This window comes from Aptenodytes patagonicus, chromosome 24 (genome assembly GCF_965638725.1).
Source record: "Aptenodytes patagonicus chromosome 24, bAptPat1.pri.cur, whole genome shotgun sequence".
Taxonomy (NCBI): Eukaryota; Metazoa; Chordata; class Aves; order Sphenisciformes; family Spheniscidae; genus Aptenodytes; species Aptenodytes patagonicus.
The window spans coordinates 99,441-120,431 of NC_134972.1; the positions used below are offsets into that span (position 1 = coordinate 99,441).

At 45.1% G+C, this 20,991-nt stretch overlaps 1 long non-coding RNA gene across 1 annotated transcript in view; it reads right to left on the reverse strand.

The window, feature by feature from the left end:
- Nucleotides 1–511: 511 nt before the first annotated feature.
- Nucleotides 512–20,991, reverse strand: part of LOC143170535 (uncharacterized) — a 38,454-nt gene continuing 17,974 nt past the window's right edge. Inside the window, exons 2-3 of the long non-coding RNA XR_012997064.1 lie at nucleotides 16,933–17,087; nucleotides 512–806 (exon numbers count right to left, since the gene is read on the reverse strand). This is a non-coding gene — a long non-coding RNA (uncharacterized LOC143170535). The remainder of the gene's footprint in view (nucleotides 807–16,932; nucleotides 17,088–20,991) is intronic.

Here is a 20,991-nt window from a genome sequence, read left to right on the forward strand (position 1 = left end):
CTCAAGGACTTCTGTTTGACTTCAGCTTATTTTCAGTGGCAGAACCGAGGGGCTACATTTTTCCAGATGTAACACTACTAAGTCGAGCCCAAAACATGACATTTAGCTTTTCACGTGACAACCTTCCATTCGTATTTTGGAAATTTTTCACCCTACTTCAGTTTCACTTCCAGATGCCCTTAAATAAAGCAGCTACTCGGTGCTTTCGCACACGCAGACTCCGATAGGAAGCACTAACGCAAATAGCCAGCTACGGCCAATCTTCGGCTAAGGGAGCAGCCTTGCTTTTATTTGGTACCTCAACCTTGTAACGTACTGTGCCGCCGCCACGCAGGCATCAGCTGTGCGCTCCCCTCCTTCCGCACAACTTCCTCGTGTTAGAGAAGCTGCACGGAGTAAAATCAAAAGCGTTACGGACCTACGCGGTAATTGACTGCTCGACCATCGTTTCCCGCACAGGCCAGTTACGAAAACCCAGTGCCCCTCCAGTTTTTGCAGGGTGGATGGCAGCTCTTGTGCAGACGCCTTCAAAAGCCGCAGTTCCTGCGACAGCTTGACGCAGCAGACAGCTGTACAACGCTTCTCTTAAAAGCCAGACTAAAAAACCCATTTAATAAGCTCTCTGCTGCAACAGGACGAAGCGCCATCACATAGCTCATCTGACAGTCACACGTTTGCCGAAAGGCTTGCTGCGGGTTTCACAGCAAATTGGGACCTCAGTTTGCAGGCAGCAAAGGTCCGTACTTCGGCTGCTCAGAGCACCGGGCAGTTCCGGGGGATTTCTCCGTTCTCTTCCCACATGTGATCTGAAAATAAATAAATAAATAAATAAATAAATTTCTTTCCTTCCTTCTTTCCTTCCTTTCTTTCTTCCCAGAGGCACAAGGCTTGAATGGCCCTGCTGCTCCTTTCAATTCTCCTCCTGCGTGTGACGCATTTAAATATTTAACAAGTTCATAAGCTATTTGTCACTGCCTAACTTGCCTGCGCCAACACACCACCATGAAAACCTTCACATGTCCTGCTCGGCACCCTTTCAGCACGAACCAAGATCAACTGAGCTAATTACGCCTCTCGGATTGAAAGCCGATTCCAAGAGGCATCAGTCTGAGATTTACCATAGCTGGGACTGAGCAGAGGCATGTAAATAAATTTACAAGACTGTCAGCACACGGGACTTCACAGATTAAAGACAGTGTCTCGAATCGCATCAGGAAACAAAATAGAAACTCACGGAGAAGCAACGTTGCCTACGCCATGCAAAGAAACCTTGTTGAAATCAACGGCACTCCTTCTGTAGATTCAATGTGTGATGAACCAGGAAACATCCCTGGAACCATTCCAGGTCAGGTTGGACGGGGCTCTGAGCAACCTGGTCTAGTTGAAGATGTCCCTGCCCACGGCAGGGGGGTTGGACTAGATGACCTTTAGAGGTCCCTTCCAACCCAAACCATTCTATGAGTCTATTCTAGGTCTTATTTTAGCATCTGTAGCCAGTTTTCTGAGTGTTTTCAATGAAAAAAAACCTGGCCCAGAGGTAAGAAAGTTGAGAGCAGTTCAAAATTCACAATTCCCAGCCCGGCTACTGATGTTGAAGAACAAACACTGATGCCAGCTCTTGGTTCAAGAGAATCCCCGATGTAAGAGAAACGCCTGTGCTTGCAGGTAACGGAGAGCTGGTGCAGCGAAGGGGAGGACACAACAGGGGGACAGCAGGATGAGGCTGACGTCGGACCGTGTGTGCCCAGATATGACATGAAAAAAACCTCAGTGCTAGCGATACCGGGCAAAACAACATAAGGGACTCCTCGTCTAGCTCCAACGCTCCGAGACAAGCCAACTGCAACAAAACTGCTCTCCTTCCCTACCTCAAAGAAATAAAATATAGGGAGCTGTTTTTTTCTGCTCAATGAGGAAACCGAGATAAGGTTTGTGCACAAAGCCAAAGCGACGCTCCTGCTTCACTTGAAAACAGAAATTGATGTTTCAGATCCCTTTTAGAGGATCTGATAAAGATCAGATAAAGAGAGTGCCTTTGATTTCCACTCCGTGAGGACATGTATTGGAACAAAGCTTTTGATGGATACTCCAGCCCATGTCAGTGCCTGCTCCTTTATATAGCAACAGTAGGGCTTTGCCGGCACTATCATGAGGACAAATGCCACCCCTAACTGCGATGTTTTCGGCTCTGGCCTCCTGTACCAGACAGCCAATTACCAGAAGGTGCTTAGGGCGGTGCAGATGCAGGGCGAGAAAGAGCGAAACGTGCTCTGTCCTCATTTTGTGCTCTCGCAAAGTAGATGCCGACTGCTCGTGTTAGCCAAAGCCGGGGAACACTGGGGTAACGAAGGCCTGGCAGAGGGGAGGAATCTGTCACCCTTCCAGCGGCGGAGAGGTAGCCACGCAGGCACCTCACGGCACTGTGACTGCGCTGGAGAGGCAATGGTTTGCAGTGGCAGAGTTAAATCCTCACAGCAATGGGAGACGACTGCACCAGCTTCCCTTGTCTGCATCTGGGGCGTCTAGCAGAGATGGGTGCGGAGCAATGCAGGCACCAAAGCACCACCTGAATAATCTCGCTCAATGTGCTGTATCTTTGGTTTTCATAAAAATAAGCTGCAGAAAAGACCCTCGCAGAGTTGCAAATAGGGCCTGGAAAAGCTCATTAAAGGCAGAACCTGGCAAAGTCATTATTATGTATATGTCAAGTTTAATTCTGCAAAGAAACAAATGCCATTAGTGCTCTCCAAGTAATCAATACACACTTCATATCTGCCTACAACAGGGAACAAAAACCGATGGGGGGAGATGACACTAAACAAACCATCACACACGTTCATGAAGTCTAAGTACTCAGAATCCTTTATTTCCATACTATCCCTACTTGAGTCATTAGGAGACATTTTGTACTGTTCTCAGCCACGAAGACTTGCCGCAGGCCAGGATTAATGAGTCTGACTTCTATTGACTCAATTGCACCCAGATCAGAAACACTGGAGCTACAACTCTCAAAGTTCCAGACAATACGCAAATAAAAGCTCTTGGCAATGGAAGGGAGGACCAGCCTCACAACGAGATATGAGCTACCAAGGGCCCCATCATTTATTTCTGCCTTCCACCAGCTAGCTGCGTGACCCCGTGCAAATAGCTCTCTGTGCTTTGGGTCTGCAACTCGGAACACTCCACAGAAGGCTGAACCACAAAATTCCACACGGAGGGAACCTGCTCGCGCTCAGACACGTACGTGTGTGCGTACAAAAGCACAAAAATACGTATATCTCTATATAAGTCTGTGCTGAATTAAATGCATATGAAGGAAAGGGGGACTCGATGTTGCTAATGGAAAATAACACAAAGTGCTCGTTCATTTTATAACATCAATTCCAAAACAAACCCACCAAGCCAAGCTTTCAGTAATGCTGTCTTGTTTGCTGCAGATTCACTCTTACAAAGCAATCGGAAAACCTGCAATGAAAAGGAGGGGTTGCAATCCACAGGATTTCCAGTGAGTCCCTCTATTCTTGTTTTATTCAAATCAACAAATGCTCATCTCAGCAGGTAAAAAGAGTTGCCCAAAGTTAAGGGCACTAGCCTACGATTCAGGATCAATTCCTTGCTAAAATTTCCTGTGTGAACTAGAAGTGACTTAAGCCTGCGTGCCTCAGTTTCCTTCTACAGCTGAGCTAATACTTTCCTACCGTACACAGAGATTGTGAACATTCAGATACCAGGGCAGTGGCTATGAACAGGTAACATACAATATGCTTAACATACGTCTAACATATGCCGCTATTAACCTGTGTTCTTTTAACTACACGTGTCTGCTTTGGAACACCTGAATTTTTTTTTTTTTTTAATTGCGTATTCTGATATTTTCAGTTCAAAAACTCTTATCTGCAACTCAATTTATCAGTAGGGGATGTGGGGCTGGCTTCATCCCAACTGAAGTTCCTGCCAAACAAGTGAAGCTGCCTATTCACGCTGTACCTCTCCTTTTTAAGAGTCAAAACCCGCCTATAAAGGTAATTAAACCGAATGAGTTTGATTATAAACATGACATCATTCCACACTGGATGTCAGATGAGCTCAAGACAAAATCCCTTGCACAGTAACCTCCTTGTTCCACGCACCTGTGCGCTTTGGAAATGGCTCCATATGCTTAATCGAAAAGAAATCTAATTACCTTAATTTACTTCATCCAAAAGTAGAAGAGTAAACTGTATGTTTAATTATAAACTTTCCACTTTGGGCAGCTATAATTAATGAGTCAAGGAATCACGCAATATGCCTAGAGCAACCTTTATTACTCCTGAGGTACCCGGGCACCACTCGCGGTTTAGAGCAAGTCACCTCCTATTAGTATTAGGAGCCGAAGTGCCTACCTAAGGCATTAATCACGGAGTGCTACAGCTCTAAGACTTTTAATTACATACAGTGCGTACGCAATACATGGATCGCACACATAGCGCGATGTTAATAAATAGCCTTCCCGGGGCTACCAAGGGCCTTGGTTAGGTTTCTTTCACATGGTTAAGTTTTATGCAGATGCAGGCAAGGTTGTTAGAAAAATGAGACTGTGATTCCCCTCGCTGGTCCGGTACGGGGCGGACCGAGCCGTAGCTTGCAAATACTGAAGAGTGAACAACAGTCCAGAGCGCGGGATGCTGACGGGGGAGCGAGAGAATCTGGGCACCACTTCCAGCTCTCCCACTTACTTCAACCAACTTTCTCGCCTTTCTGAGAAAGCGTTGCCTCCGAGTCCCCTCGACGACGGATTTCTCTGGAAGTATCTCCCCTCCTTCTGCCTCTCCCCAGATCCTGAACTAGAATTTTTGGATCGTGTTACCATTTTTTCCCCTTATTTGAGATATGTCAGACAGCACAAAGATAATGGTGTCAAGCAAATTAAAATTCCCTCCATGCTCTAAGGAAAACACTACAGAAAAGACTAGATGGTTTCCCAGATTCGCCACTTTTTGTTCCTGGTCGAACAGCTTTTACGGAGATCTTTTTTCTCCAGTGCAAGGAGAGCCACCGCTCTTCTTGAGCACAGCTAGGAAGGCTGACCTCCAGAGGACTCTGCAAAGCTATTAGCATGAAGAAAGAAAGAAGAAAAAATAATCTTTAACAAAGTATAGATACAACCAGAACAGATAGGAAAAGGGAGAGGGGAGAGGTATTTGGATAATTACATGGTTTGTATTGCTGCCACATGGGAAAAGTCAGGGTGATAATAGCTAGGGTTATTGCTAGCCCAGAAGAGAAACAGAGCATCTTTGGTAGCCAGTTGGGCTTATCTTTGAACATGGAAAACAAACATGATTTAAAAAAGAATCTGCAAGAAAAATCTGTTCAATATTTTCCCTTAGTAAAATAAAACAGATTTTTTTTTTTTTTAATCTCTAGAGTCTACCTTTCCCAAGCTCCTCAGCTGTTTTCCATAGATTTCCCCTTTAAGTACCTATGCCATTTCCTCTTCCAAAGCTACAGAAAATGGTGCAAGAAGTGCTTTCCAGGCACAGCCTGCGTGCTGGCTCGCTGCAAAGCAAACAGGTTTGCTTTGACTGGCCAAACGTTTGATTGCGCTGGTTGGTATTAGCTGCACTGATTTCAACAAGGCTTCAAAGGACGATGACGGTAGTCAGCGGTGCCTCTGCCAAGCCCTGCTCGCTGAGGCTCTAGACCTATGTTTCAGGGTGCAAAGCTTTCTACACCGCGCTCGCTTTCCCTGCTGGATTGGGGTTGCTCTGCACAGTTTGGCTACAGACGAAACGTACTGAAACGAATGGCAGAGTGAAGCAGGTATCCAGCTGGGAGCCATTTAACCTCCAGTACAGGTTCACCTGCGTGACTGCAGATGGCAAAGTCAGTGGAAAATGGGTTTCCAGGCTTGTAAGAACCACCAGTACCTATCCGCAGCTGGCCACAAGCCGCCTATAAACACGGGACACCAGCTTTTAAAAAATTTGAACACAAGTCTCTCGATTTCCTTTTAAAATGTTACAAAGGTGCTATTAGTCCCCATTTCAGTCTCTGCTTCTGCTGTAACACTGCCTGCAATGTCTGCCTAAGCAGGCGTTAACCCATACTGTTCAGACTTGATTTAAAAAAATGCAAATCTGCATGTTTAAGAGTCTCCCGGACTAATCCTGAAGTCTTGTTTCATCAGGGCATCACAATACGTACAAGAGCTCAGAGGATCCCTTTGTAATATTTAGACCTTGCTACTCCTCCTTGCCCAGGGCTGCTGAAATTTTCATTCAAGGATGAGACAGTAAAAGCAAGCAGTTTTGTAAACTGGGAGAGCGTGCACCGAAAAGGAAAGGGGGGACCTAACTCATCTCAGTTCTTGTTGGAGCCTCAGCATAGATGTACATACAATTCTTCTATTCTCAACAGGTTCTCGAACAAGAAACCTGTGAGAGAACAGTCGACCAGCCATTCACTCAGACGCTGTAATCTGCCTACAGCCTGCCCGACGAGCAGCTGTAATTGTAAAAAGCTCTCCTTTGAAACTCAGTAGATAACTCCCTTGGTTCTTCAAGTGCATCATGCATTATTCCGAGGTTCATGACAAATGCCTCCGAAGAAAAGATCTCCAAAAAGCCCTGTCACACTGACTGTGCTCTGAAGAGCTCTTAAAGTATTCATACGACGCTGTAAAGCATTTCCGAGGCAGCCTTTACATATCTGTTACTTGAGGCCACCCATTTTGTTTCGAGTATATTAGCAGTTCCTCAGGTTTTAGGTGCAAGGCTGCCTCTTGTTTTCTTGTGCATTCATTACGTATAGTCCCTCAAACTGAGGAGGGAATGGGAGGACGTGGTATCATTACAGCTGCCAGTAACAAATCTGCATCAGTTATATCTGTCCTCGGTCGCTCCCAATAAACAAGTAAGAATTTAAGATACCCCTCTGGTCATCACAACCACAGGACCCAAATCCTCCTGTGAAAAGAGGAATATTTTCATCCCTCTTTTAGGGCTTGCAAGAAAAGAAATAAATGACTTGCCCAACATCACAGAGGAAATCTGCAGGAAAGCTTGAAACAGTGTCTCAGGTTTAGGTTAGTCCCCCGAACAATTTTGCTTTGTAACAGGAATGCAGAAATCAAATAAAAAAGAAATAAACTAAGAAACTCTTAAGAACTTCTCCCTCTGGGAGTGCCTAGGGGTGCCTCTGCAACAGCTAAGAGCCCCTTTTGTCCTGCTTGAGTACTAGGACTCTTTTTGACCAGCTTGGACTCCCTTGAGTTTTCAACAGGAGCTCACTGATGCACACACCGATGCTCTCGGTGAGGAGAGCTTCCTGCATTAGCAGCCACAAAATCATCCCGACTCCTCTTTTCCTTCTTCGTGTGCTCAGATGAAGCACATTCTCTGTTCTCAGCTGGTTACTTTTGCGGCCCCAGCGGTAGGCAGCTGTGTGAACCCTCCTGGGATGAAGCTGCCGGACAGAGGTCCCCTTTGCAGGATAGGGTCCCTTTTACCGTGAGAGCATCCAGACAGGCAACCGGTTTATAGCTGCAATATACAGTAATTCAGATAATAACACTCAGGAAGGACTTGGTGCCAGGAAAAATGAGTACCGCTGGCAGAAAATAAAGTAATAAGCGGAAGAAGACGTTTCACAGGTGATCTTTAGGAGATGGGTAGTCTAGAGAAGCCCATTAAAGAGAACATGAGCGTCTGTCTTTACTAACACGCCTGAAATCTAGCTTTCCATCTCCGAGTCTTTTACCGGCTGGCAATTTGTTGAAAGTGCAGTCTAACCACGCTGCCCTCAGCTTGCCCTTTACAAGGAGAGCTGCGCTGGCTGCAGTGCTAGAACATCAGCCCCACCGGGCTCGCTTTGGTGCTGACCCCACTTGCTCTCTGCTCTTGGTCAGACAAGCTGTCACCGTTCTCGTTCACGCCGCTCACCCCAAATGTTCGAGTGCTGAGAGACTGTATTACCACAATGGTCTCGGTCACCCACTGTGCTGTTGTTTTTCACGGGACACGGAAAAGGATCTTACAGCTTTTATAGCTTCATTTCAAGTACTTGGGAACTCCAGGCTGCTTTTGCTGTCAGTCAGTGCATTACTGGAGTTAAAAATCTCAGCTGAGAGCGCGCACAGACTCAGAGATGGTCCCTACTCCAAAAAGCTAAATAAGTAAGACAGCTAAATAGTGTGAAAAAGCATTCTCCTCACTTGATAGGACTCAAAGCGGGATGGAGAGGCTCCGGGGAAGTCGCAATGAGTCGTGTGACAGAGCCAAGGGTAGAGCTCAGAGCCCCGCTGGTCTCGGTAAGTCAATTCACTGAAAACCCCTGTACTGGCAAGGGGTCCTAGCGAAAAAGCAAAACCGACAGAGTTACGTGAGGAAGAGAAACCCCAGATGAGGGAGTTCACAGTGCTTCACTTAAACGGAAACGTGGGCCGACCGCCCCCAAAGGTTGGTGTAGGGAAGAACCAGATGCAGAACTGCATTCTGAAAACAGCTCAGCAGGCTGGGCCGTCTGTTCGAAGCAATCGGTGAGGACCATGAACTTCAGTGGAAATATGCTACATCAGACGAACCAAGATTTTAATTTCTTCTAGGCTGATTCAGAAACGTTTCCAAATATTTCTTAACTCCAGTAAGGTCAAAAGCCTGGCTCCAGCGCTTGGAATCCCGCCTCTGCCGTCAGCATCTCCCCGTGGCAGCTACGCAGTGCTCAGAGCTTGCCAAAATCCGGCCCTTTCCCCTCCGACGGGCTATTCACAACTAGCCGGTATTTCTGAAAAATATAAGCACTTACTTCAGTGGGGCACATTTCAGTTAGTGTAAACTTGTGCAGCTCCTGTGAAATCAATCAGGCTACTTAGATTTTCATCAGCTGTACTCCCTCCCACACTTCTTTCCCCACTTTCAGGAACAGACCTACATAATGACTGTCTGTAAATGTAAATTAGCACTTAAAACACTAATTATTACTATATTTGATCGCCTATAAGCAGCTACAGTTATATTTCTGCTTCTTGATGTAAAGGAAAAAGAACATCATTTTAGGCACGGTTCTTCCTTGCTAAATTTATCAAAGACTTTAAATAAGATAGATTTCAGAGAGACTATTGGGAAGAGGGAAAACTTGATAATTCCTTAGATAGCTGCAATTTTTTTTGTCTTCATTAACTATTTCCATTTATGATATTTACGGGGGGGGGGGGGGGGGGAAGTACGATGGTGATTCTCTAATGTATTAAACACATCCCCTGCCTTCAAAAAAAGCTGTGCTTCAGAACAACGCTTAAAAGCCTTCACTCCTCCACAAAGTTTACCCATTCCAAGCAGGATCAGGACTCCCCCTTACCACGGGCTTCCTAAGCCGAGTTGTCTGTGAAATGAGGTAGTCCTTGCTCCACACAACACGCCGTTTAAATATACACCCGTAACACCCCCAAACCAGTCACGATTTGTGTTCTATAGATGAAGCGACGAGGCCAAAAGAGACAAAGATTTACTCCCGGTCCTGAATTTCCTCAGTGGCAAAGCCTGAAATTAAACAACTTCTGAGCTCCAATGAAGGGCCAGGAAAAAAAAAATTCTTCTCCACAAACTTGGTTCACTATATGGCCAAGTTCTTTTTGATATTTCACAGTTGGTATTTAGTGCTATACAAAAAGACTATGAAAAGAATTACTGATGGTTGCTTTCTCCTTCTCTCCTTCACCCTCTCCTGAAAAATCTAACTTAGATCTTTCACGGTCCATAAAATCTGTCTCAGTTGAACAAGTACATTTCCACCTAAGGAACCATCTCATGCCCGCTTTGCTGATAAAAACTGCGTAGTTGATAACTGATTATATGCCAATCACTGTATCATGGTTTCTTGGTTTGCAGAAGACAGGCACATTTGTGACCCTTACTATACATGATCCCCAGAAATATTTCTTTCAAAACAGATTTCAAGTGGTGGGAATGCCTGCCTGGAAACTGCGGAGAAGCATGCTAATTTCTATTTCAGAAAAGAAGAGAGAGATGAAATGATGCCTTGGTTGGTTTTTCTGCTCATTCAGAAACTTTACAAACACAGAAGAATGAAGGGGAAAAAAAAAAAAAAAAAAAAGAACAGAGAACCTAGAGGAGATGAGCACATGTAAAGATTAATTTTGCATCGTATCTGTGGGCATGAACAGACAGAAAAGGAATTTGGCCTGGCGGTGGAACACGGAACGAGAGCGATTTTATCTCAGTGGGCCGTGCTGCAAAACCCGAAACAGGGCCAGGACGTTGCAGCAAAGTTTTCCAAACTAGAGCGGCAAGCTAATCTCGCAAGTGTTAGATAAGCCTTGGCCGTACTTGTTTAGGTGCGGGAATCTCCTTGCTTCGGTTCAAAGGTAACACATCAGAAGAGGATGGTCTGAAGTGACTGGAAAGTTATTCGCAAGAACCGGCCTCAGAACCTGGACCTGGCATGTTCTTTGATAAACGCAGACATAGCACTTAACAGACTGCTCATACCACCCCACTTTAAACGCCTAGCACAGTCAGCCAAATACCCACCCAGACCCTCGGTAATTCCTCTCCGTTCAGGGAAAAGAGAGGTGCCCTTCGGAGCAGGAGACTAACTCACTGAACTAAGTGCCTAGGAGTAACTCCCCGTCTCTTAACGAGTGTAACCACCCCTTCTTCCACCACGTTGACTTCATTGTCTAAGTTGACAATTTCTCGGCGCAGGGATTTACTACAGATTTCCACGGCTTGACTTCATACAGAGCCAAGACTTCACGTGACTTTGGAGTCTTTTCCATCCTCCCTGTGATCATGTGAATTTTTTTGGATTAGACTATTGGGGTCTTAGGCAGCAGTTAAGTTCTCCACCTTCTGCTCATATCTGAGCTAAAGATGACATGCACAGCATTTATTGACTAAAGAATCTCTTTTAAAATATGCTTATTGATGGCTGATCCTTGTGCTAGGCGCCTTTGTGCTAGTCTTTTCATGCTTGCATTCGTTTAACCAGGGCCAGAGATTAATTTCCTTTGCATTATCATTGCAGTGGTGACCTGCAGTAAATGTTGAGTTATGGCCAAACTTATCACAAGATACTGTTGCTGTTCATCATACCTAGCAATAATTCTCATCTCTGCCCAATAGCTCAAAATGGAGAAGCGGTGAGATTCCTACAGTAAATCTTGCAAGATATTGTCTGTTAACTTTTAATGCATGTCACCATGGTATAGCAGATAATTCCTTCCGTAAAAAACCTAGAACTTATCCCATTTTATTATTCTTTGAACACCGGCAAAGACAAAAACAAAATCCAACTTGCGTATTAAATAATACCTATGAGGTCTTAAAAAAGTCATGATTATGTCAAATTAACATTCTCCATCTCACATGCATTAGCACTGAGCGACGTTCAGCTAGAAAATACGGGTTACTCAGCACTGGATACAGAAGACTCACCCATACTGGTTCACACGAATAGGTTATGGTGGTGTGTTTGGTGTTTTTTCTATCCTGTCAGGGAAGAAAAAGCTGCAAGAGGAGGCATGACTCAGCCTTTTGTGTAAGCTGCCAAGTGACAGAAAGCAGAAATAATTTGGAGAACGTGCCGGAACCGCGGATCGTCCCTCCCGAGCAGGATGTCCTGGCCACGGCCACGGCTCCGGCTCCTCCCGCTCCCTGACCCCCTGGTTCCGCCCCGCACAGCCACTCTTCGGTGACACAGAACGTGGGAGTTTGGGTCTTTCCAAGCTGATGAGAGAACCGAACCCAGCGTTTTCAGTAATTCCTAGGTTAGAATATCACCAGATCGCTCTCCCGCTCCCTTCTCCCTGGGAATGCCATGTTAAACACCTGCCTTTTTCAAGGGTCCCGGTGCTGCCCTCCCTTTGTTATTTTTCTGGAACCCATCTGCCCTGTGTGGTGCGCGTCCTGCCTTACACGGTCGTCTTTACTGTCTAATGCTATATACTACAATGAAAATTTTTACAGTCTGAAAGTCATCATTTTAATGACTTTACAGAGCATAATAGGTATCATAACGTATACCTTAAATGGCTGTTTTCGGGAGATATGGGTTCATCATTTTCACTTCAGAACCAAATCACCCCCTCCCAAATAAAACAGTACGATTTTATTCAGGTGATTACTTGCTTCTATGACATTTTTTCCATAACATTCTCATATGTGCATTTTTTTTTTTTTAAAAAACACATTTGTAGAGAGGTACCAAATTCTTTATACTGAGATCTATCCTAGACATAAAAGCTTACGGAGCACCCTGCAGGCTCCGATTCCTGGTCCAGCGGAAGCGACCAGTTCTGCCTCTGAGTGGCAATAAGAGATGCTATTTAGGCAGAACATCCAAATCAAGCCACTTCTTTGGTCTGTTCCCCCCACGTTTCCACAGCATCCGGAGCCGCTGTATCAAACAGCTCTTCTAGCACCCACTCGTGTACCCACTGCCTATGAATTTGTGTAATCCCTGTTTGAACGTCCAATACCCTTTGCCTCTGCAACCCCCTGTGACAGCAAGTGCCAGAAAACCACTGCCCTCAGAGTAAGGAACTATCAGCCGGTTTAAATCAATCTCCTAATTTTATATAGCGCTGACGTTGCACCCGAAGTATTCAGATTTTAAGACGACTTGCTGTGAACTCCACACATAACTTGAATTGTCTACAAAGCGCTAGGGCATCAGCAGATTCAAGCGTTTACTTCACCGAGTCAATTATGCTGCTTTCTTTTAATCACGCCCAATAAGACAAATACCCTGCAAACATTTTCAAAAATGAACTATTGCTTCTTAGATTAGTTCAGACAGAAAAAAGAAAACCAATGGGAAAGCACAGACTGGAACTCGCACACGATGCAAACGCAAACTGCCATCGAAGCGTGACTGGGAAGGTTTGAGGGAAAAAATACCCGTACAAAAAAGGAGCATCAACATGGAATTCAATAACTAAAGTCACACAAAATGGCTATTTTACAAATAAAGCGAGGCTACAAAGGGCAGGAGGGAACAGCACATGATGGAACCAAACCCAGCATCAAAATCACGCTCCAGCACATACTGATGATGGGCATCTCCCTTTTCTTTGGCCCTTTGTTCCTTTAAAAACCGAGGACAAATATTTACTGTGCTTTATTTATTTCATCTCCTCAGTATAGTACTCCAACAAGACACCATCCCATATTTGAACATATGCTTGCTTCACTAGCACTTACACTTGCACGGGAGAGAGATTGAATGCAATTTCTGTGAATACTGCAAAAGATGTATGCCAATATAGATGGAAATACTAATACCCTGCAGTGACAAATCACTGCTTTATTTTGATCTCAGAGTTCTTTATGATAGATTGAAATAATCCAATTTTTCGTGAAAGATACCCAGGCACATACAGATCTAATCACCATAATTGGTAATAATAATTTTGTTGGAAGAACGCGTTAAGACTGATCAATAAGAAATCCTCACGGTGGGCAGCATACAAACAAACCAGTAGCAGCAGCCAATTCCCATCTTAAAGAGCTTATGACCTAAGTATGAAAACATCGGCGACAGAGCCAAAAGTAGAACCTACAAATAGGAAGGAAGGAAAAAAAAAAAAGTCCCAAACTGGAGCCAGATGGGCCCTGCCCAGTATCCTGCAGTGAGACTTCTGGAAAGGAATAAAAACCCCACAACACGGGCAACTTACAAAACGCTACTGCTTTCAAAGCTAAGCGTTTGGGAAGAGACACGACTTCTGGTGCTTGATATCACCAAGTCCACCAACAGAACAACAAGGCACCCAAAACCGTAGCAAACTCATCAGTGACAGACCTCAATACAGAAGGGCTCAGAACGCACATGGAGGAACTGGACTTTCCTGAGATGAGAAAAGAAAACAGAAAAAAGAATGACTCCAGGCAACCAAAAAGGACATCAGTGGAAAGTTTCCCCAAGAAATTAGATAGTTATCCAGATAAAACATCTGCCTCAAAACGACCAAAACAGAAAAATTCAAGAGGTATCTCGGTGCCTGCAAACTTGTATTCCTTGCCAGGAAAAAAAAAACAAAACAAAACCAAAAATCACAGGTGGAAAACCTTCCACAGCTCTAATTGAAAGTCAAAGGCTCCTAAAGTTACTTACGCGTTTTTGAAAGCACTGCCTGAAGTGCTTTCTCTTTGCTTCTGATCCCATAATGCAACTTCCAGTCCTCACGTAGGCTTCCTAATCCTTCAGCGGTTATGGCTACAAGTTGCCAATATGATTTTATGTTTGATCCCCCTGCTCTCAAAATGTGCCGCTGCGCAACTCCAAATGAACTGTTAGCACTGACCATGAAATCACTTGCTGCGATTTGTTTGCATATATATTGAAAAATCAAGTGATGTTAGTTCAGATTTGTGAAGAAGGGGTGGGGGGAGAGAAAGGGAAAAAAAAAAAGTATCTCAGTTGCGTACAACCCGTAAACTGAACAACCTGCTGCTTAACACTGCAGGGGCTCTTGTACCTTTCTCCGTATCTCGTATCTATTTATGGTTGACATAGCAATGTCTAGTAAAGCAAGGTTAACTGAGTTAATGCGGTGGCAAGTTTATCACAGGTATAAACACAATGGTCAGAGAAGAGGTCAAAGAAATGTAATGAACGGCATCGTTGAATTTCAGTCTAAACCCCTCGGCAACACGCAAGAAGCTGGTGCTCTTGCGCCTGACCCTTCGTTAAACAGCATCCCTTCTACTCACGGGATGTTTTTATATACAAGGGGCCCAGACGACTGCTGGTGTAAATCAGCGTAGCTACACTGACTTGTGTGGGACGATGCCAGCCGAGGGTCTGGCACAAACATCACAATGTAAGGCCAGGAATTACAAACGCTAAGGAGAACAAAAGAATTCAATCCAGGAGAAAATGAGAAATCAGTATTCTTCATTATGAGCCCTGCTTGCCTCCACCAGCTGATCGTTCCAAAGCGATGGAGAATAAATTCTGGTCTCAGCAGTTCTGCTGTATTGTAAATCCAGACCGATAACTCCACTGCACCCAGCAGCGTTTATTTTCTATTTAGGAGCGGTCCTAGCAAAGGACCGAAATGGTAGGACTTTGTCACGCTGCTACGGCCTAAGTTCACCACCAAACCCCGACTCTCAAAAGCGCTTACGCAGTTTGTCCCCTCTGAGTCATTAGACTGCTCACGGGGGGAATGATTAGGAGGAAGAAGAGGAGGCAAGGAGCAAGTTGCAAATGCTGAATCAACGTCAGCAGAGTCACGATGAAATTTTGTACGTGCTCCAGCGCTCTGGACGGTATGTTTTTCAGCCGCCTTCTTTCGCCGTGCTCCATCCGATGCATACCCTACACCCAGAATTAAAAAGCACTGTAGCTGTGAAGGTTAATAATTGACAATGGACAGTAAAGAGTATCTTAGCCATCTAGTTGAAAGTCAATGATGCTAAACGCATAATTGTCCAGTACAGCTATATTTGTTCCACGTATACTGCAGAACATTTTCTCATGCCCAAGATATTACTCTCCTGCGATCGCAGGAATATCTGAGTCAGATCAGCCTGCAAATGCTTCTTGAGGAAATTGGGTTTCTCTGCTCTATTAGGAGCATTTCATTTTTATGATTAAAATCAGAAAACAATGTTCTTCCCAGTTAAAGTGAAATGTGCAAAATATGACTTTCCTATAACTAGGTTTCCAAATACTTATCTAAAGTGCTCTGAAAAGGCATTAATAAATAAGGATGAAAAATGAAAACTGCATAGCTAACATGTTTCATAAACTATATTTGCTGTGAGTTATGGACAACATGCTTTAGAGAAATAACAATAATACTTTACACTTCTGCACAGCACCTTTCAGTTGAGAGACTTCCATAAATAAAATACTGAGCCTTACTCAGAAAGGAAGGCATCAATTTCTCCATTACACAGAATTAGGTAAATCAAGGCAAAGACTAATAACCAGCCAACAGTTAAAACCCCAGCAGACAAATTTCTGTGTAGACCCTTATGGACTGAAGTACGTTGGTGTGTGCTCGTGATCCACTCAAATCAAAGGGACATCAGACTGTAGCTCAAATTAAGCCTGTACCTACGTGGTTGGAGTTCGTGTGTTTTGGAGATGTGTTTTTGTTGCACTGGGGTGGGTTGTCGTTTCATGGCTGGACAGAGAGAAATATGAATGGATAGATGGAAGAATCAAGACTGTATCTCATTCCAGAAAGCATACTATTTTGGAAGATCTCTACAGCAAAACAAGGAAGGAGTTCTGACAGATCCTAAAGGTGTTCAGCCAGCTGGTTCCTGCCATCATGACAGAAATTAGGTACCAAAACACTTGTGATCGTCTGGACCAAAATGATTTAACCGAACGTCATACAGGTAGGCTTGGGCTGTGTGAGGTCCTTCAGGCATCATATTGCCAGCTGGACCTCTCTCCGTTTGCGTCTAGGCAGCTAAGTCAGCTAACAGTCAAAATTCTGTGTGGTTGGTGACTCATTGAGCACACTGCGGGGAAGGAAAAACTACGTTTTCACTCTACTATGTGAGCTCAGATCGCACAATGGCAGAAAAAATATCCAAAAGACAAAGTACATACAGAAAACGTAACGCAACAGGCAAAGGGAGGTAACCCAGAGGCCTTTTCTTCAATGCAACCAAAAAACCCTAGGTTCCAGGGCTTTGCATCTTCCAGATTATAAAACGGGGGAGAGCGGCAGGCTTTTGCAGGTTACAAAGGTCTAAAAATGTGCCACTTTGCTTGTGATGAAGGACAGCTGAGAAGAAAGGAGTACAATTGAATTTAGAATTTAAAAAATAATAATAATGAAAGTCCTGGAGGCAAAAAGGCAAAAAAAAAAAAGGAGGGGGGATTACTTGGCACACAGGGGTATGCAGGAAGCTCTGAAAGACCAGAATAACGCACCATCAAAACACAACCATTTTAAAAGAGTACCTTTTCTTCCCTGCTCAGGTTGTCGTCTTTTGTTCCATCTCATTTCAGTGACCGTCAATACATCTGTCTTTTCCCTTCTCAGCTGGATGTGGTTGACAGTAATCCAATCGGATATAAGCCCAGATGCATTTCTTCCTTTGTTCCTTCTTTGTAATCTGTATAAAAAACAAAATCCACAAAAGACTAGCATGCTTACAATTCAAAGTCAACCTCTGTTTTAAACTAAGCCCCCACCCTAGCAGCAAGAAAAACATCACAGGAAATTTATTACAGAAATTAAGCTGATAAAAAGTATTTCCTTTTCCCTCAATGCCTGTACTCTTTTAGCATAGCAGGGCAACCTGACTCTGATAATCTTATCCACTAAATATAACGCGTAAGAGAGTTCTGAGCCATCTTTAATTAGCTAATAACACCGAACCCTGCAGTAACAGGGTGGCCACAATTTCACCGGCAGAATCACACAGAACGGCTGAGGTTGGAAGGGCCCCATCGCAGACTGTCTAGTCCAACCCCCTACTGAAAGCAGGGCCAAGCTACAGCAGGGTGCTCACAGTCTTGTCCGATGGGGCTTTGAATATCTTCAGGGATGGAGACTCCACGAAACCTCTCTGGGCAACCTCTTCCACTATTTGACCACCCGCACAGTAAAAAAAAGCTTCCATTGCCAGAAGTCACAAGCTTCCAGCTGTCATCACGATGGGAATCTCCGTTTCCCACCTGGCTAAGCACAGATTCTGCCTGCACCACCTCAAGTACAGCTGGGGCTTCAGGCAAGTCTCGGAGTGCAAGGTCTCAGAGAAGATCTGATCGCTCTCTTTCCCATCATCTCCGACGCCGCACAGCCTGCCGAGTTCCTCCTGCAGCTCCTTTCCACGGCAAAACAGACCCTCCACTACCGCACCCCTCCTGCAGGCATGGAGGTCATCTCTGCCCTGTCCCAGCCTCGGCGCGGGGCACCGGGCACTCCCCGCAGCCCAAGACCCGCACAGCCGTCTCCTCCCACAGCAGCTCGGTCTGCATCGAGGTCTCTGATGGTAAGGACTAGCTGCTCCAGACCAGGCCGGTGTCAGCCCCATTGCTGAGCACGTGGATGCCGTCCTCGGCAGAGTTCCTGATCCCCGCTTCTGCGTGCCCTTCTCCACGAACCGTTGCGCCAAGTGCCGTGCCTTTGGTTGCACAAAGCGCTGCGTTTGCTGGCTGCCCGTCAGCTGCACTCGCGGAGCTGCGCTCTGGGCCAGCGCTTACAACAGGGCTCTCCCTCCTACCTGCTGAAAGGGCCCGTGACCCTCACAGTTGACCCTCAGTTTGATTAATGGCTTTTGCAAATCTTTCTTCCTAATACCATATTTCTTTGCTGGAGAGAGGAAACTTCAATGGTGCAGTTTTAGAAAAGGACAAAGGACAAGCAAAGGGATCAGAAATGGACCCCTGAGAGAAACTTTCTCAGTTGCCGTACAGTTTCAGCCCTGGCTGCAGACACTCTGAAGGCGTACTGAACTATGTGGGGGCAAAGGCCACCATGCTATTCTTGATTGCCTCCCGAGACCTCCTAAAATTCAGTAGCTGCCTTGCCAATTCAATACAGCCGTGCTTTGGTACCTAAAAAAGCATTGTTGTGGATCCCACCCCCCCTTTTTCTTTTTAGATTAATGACAGCCTCTAAGTCTTCAGAGAAAAGGCTGAGAACATAATTTAAGTTTACCTTAAAGTCTCAAAAAACAGGACAAAACCAACATTTCTCTCCCCCTGCCCCCTTCTGTTTTAGCACACCTGAGTCCAGATTTGTGAGTGTTCAGAACTGATAACGCTGTCGGATGCTTTTCAGCTCAGGGTAACAGGGTTGACACGTTCCTACTAGATTTTAATAACAACTGGCCATATCCGCACCTGCAGGAACTCAACAGGGGCCAAAGGCCATACGCAGAGGCAAGAAACAGCCCATGGGAAACGGCCGGCCAGGCAGCACCTTCCAGATTTATCTGAGCATCTGCAGGCACCGTGGAGCAGTCCGCTCCTACGGTGGAAGCACCTTGCTGCTGCAGACAGCGGTCTACGGAGCCAGCTCGCCGTGTAACACCTGCAGAGCCGTGGGGACCTGGTAAACACAGGATCCTTGCCTTCTGGAATTGCTTGCATTTTGTTTTCCTCAAGTCTACGGCAGTTGGCACTAATGTGAACGCACTAAGAAAGGATTTAAAAATCTCTGGCTCTGCCTTCTGTCAGTTTAATCTACCCTGTTCGTGCATCTGTCCGCAGGACATTCCCCTGGCCTCACAAACACCAGTTAGCTGCACGAGCTTTTTACATACACCTCCTCCTCTGGCACATGCATTACAAAATGCACTATTTTGTGCTCTTCAGAGCCAGCCAAGCAGCTCTCCTTGTTACATAAGCTTGGGCAGAGAGATCGACATTGTTGAACATATTCCTCTTCAGGAGCTCAAGCTGACTGATGTTTCCAGTTCTTCCTTCTCTAATTCAGTCTCATTTGAATTTACCCTGAAACAAGGGAGGCTACAAGGCTCTCGGCAGGAATGTTTAAGATGACAAAATGGTCTTGGGTAAAAGAAAGAACTTGAGAAAAGCTTAGGAAACAGAAACTGAATCTCCATTTATGCCACACATACCCTCTCATGACTTTCTAGATGCTATATTCTCACTAGCGCAAGAGATACAAGTAGTTATCCATCATCGGTTCATCGCTATTGTCTCCAACACAGGGTTCGGTCAGTGCTGCTTCTTGCTTAGGGCCTCAGGATATCACAGCTCTAACAGCAGTAACGGAGCTCATGGCTAACGGCGAACAAACCGGGAAACGCAGCCATTAGGATTTCATGTCCTAAAGTTCATTGCTCTTCGCAGTAATGCCAGGACCTCTAACCAGCAAGAAATTTCATTTCCCAACTTTCCAGTACCCTTTAGCAGCCACTAATGCATACGGACTACCAACTACCAGGAACACAATAAATAAGTCCTCTCATTTCCTACCTTGACCTTTATCTGCCTCTTGACAACATTTAAAAAAAAAATATTGTAATCAGAAATGGTTAAAACCCAACCTGATTATTTATGAAGCAGGTATATTCCCCTCTCCTGTTGCCTGCTTTGCTCCACTTAACCACCACGGTCATTAGCTTTAAATAGCATTAATTGCCATCTTTTGGCCTTCCAAAGCACATCTCACCCATCTGCACTGGCAAGACCTAAACACAGAAGAAACAGGGTTTGAGTCTTGTCAAAGCCAGGAAGGACGACAAGGGAGAATGTGCTAAGATACACCCAAGCTGGTGAAGAGGAGGTGTAAGAGACACCATCTGGATATTCCGCATCACAGGGTGGATTTGCTCAAAATTAGGATAGACAGTGTCGAAGCGGCAATATTACTACCCTCCTTCAGGGCAGCCACAGTTACTTTAAATTTAGCACTTGAGTGAGCTATTAAAATGGTCAAAGGGTCCAAGGGCTCCATCCAGCCCTGAATTAGCATAGCACGCCGGGACAGCAGCGCAAGAAACCGCACATGAAGCCAAACGTACGCTCTCCTGGCCACCAGCAACAGGGCTTTCAAGGATTGCACTGCCCTCCCTTATTGGATATCCCACCTAATAAGCAGTCGCTTTGAAGCTCTTACAAAGACCCCCGCGCATAAAAGAGCGTTTGCTTTCACAATTCTGCTCATGTTCTGGAAACCTGCGTATTTCCAGGAGGCAACCTGAACCAAGAAAGTCCACCAGCTACTTCTCTGTGGAGACAGACATGCTAAAATAAGGACATCACGCAAAGTTAGAGGCCAATGCGGGCTAACAGGCTGGTAATGTCCCATCTCCGTTATTCTTATTCAAGGATAATCGAGCCTAATGTATTCCAAGACAAAAGCCCCTGCCAAAGTCAGCTGGACTCTGGCTCATGCTAAATTAATAGAATTTAGGACAGAGAGGAATTATTAGCTCCCCTAGTGTGACATGCTGTGGAGTTGCTCAGTATTGAGGCCAAGCTAAACGAATCCATTCCCAGGCTCCGAAGTCAAACCAAAACTGAAATGGACTTTTGATGTCA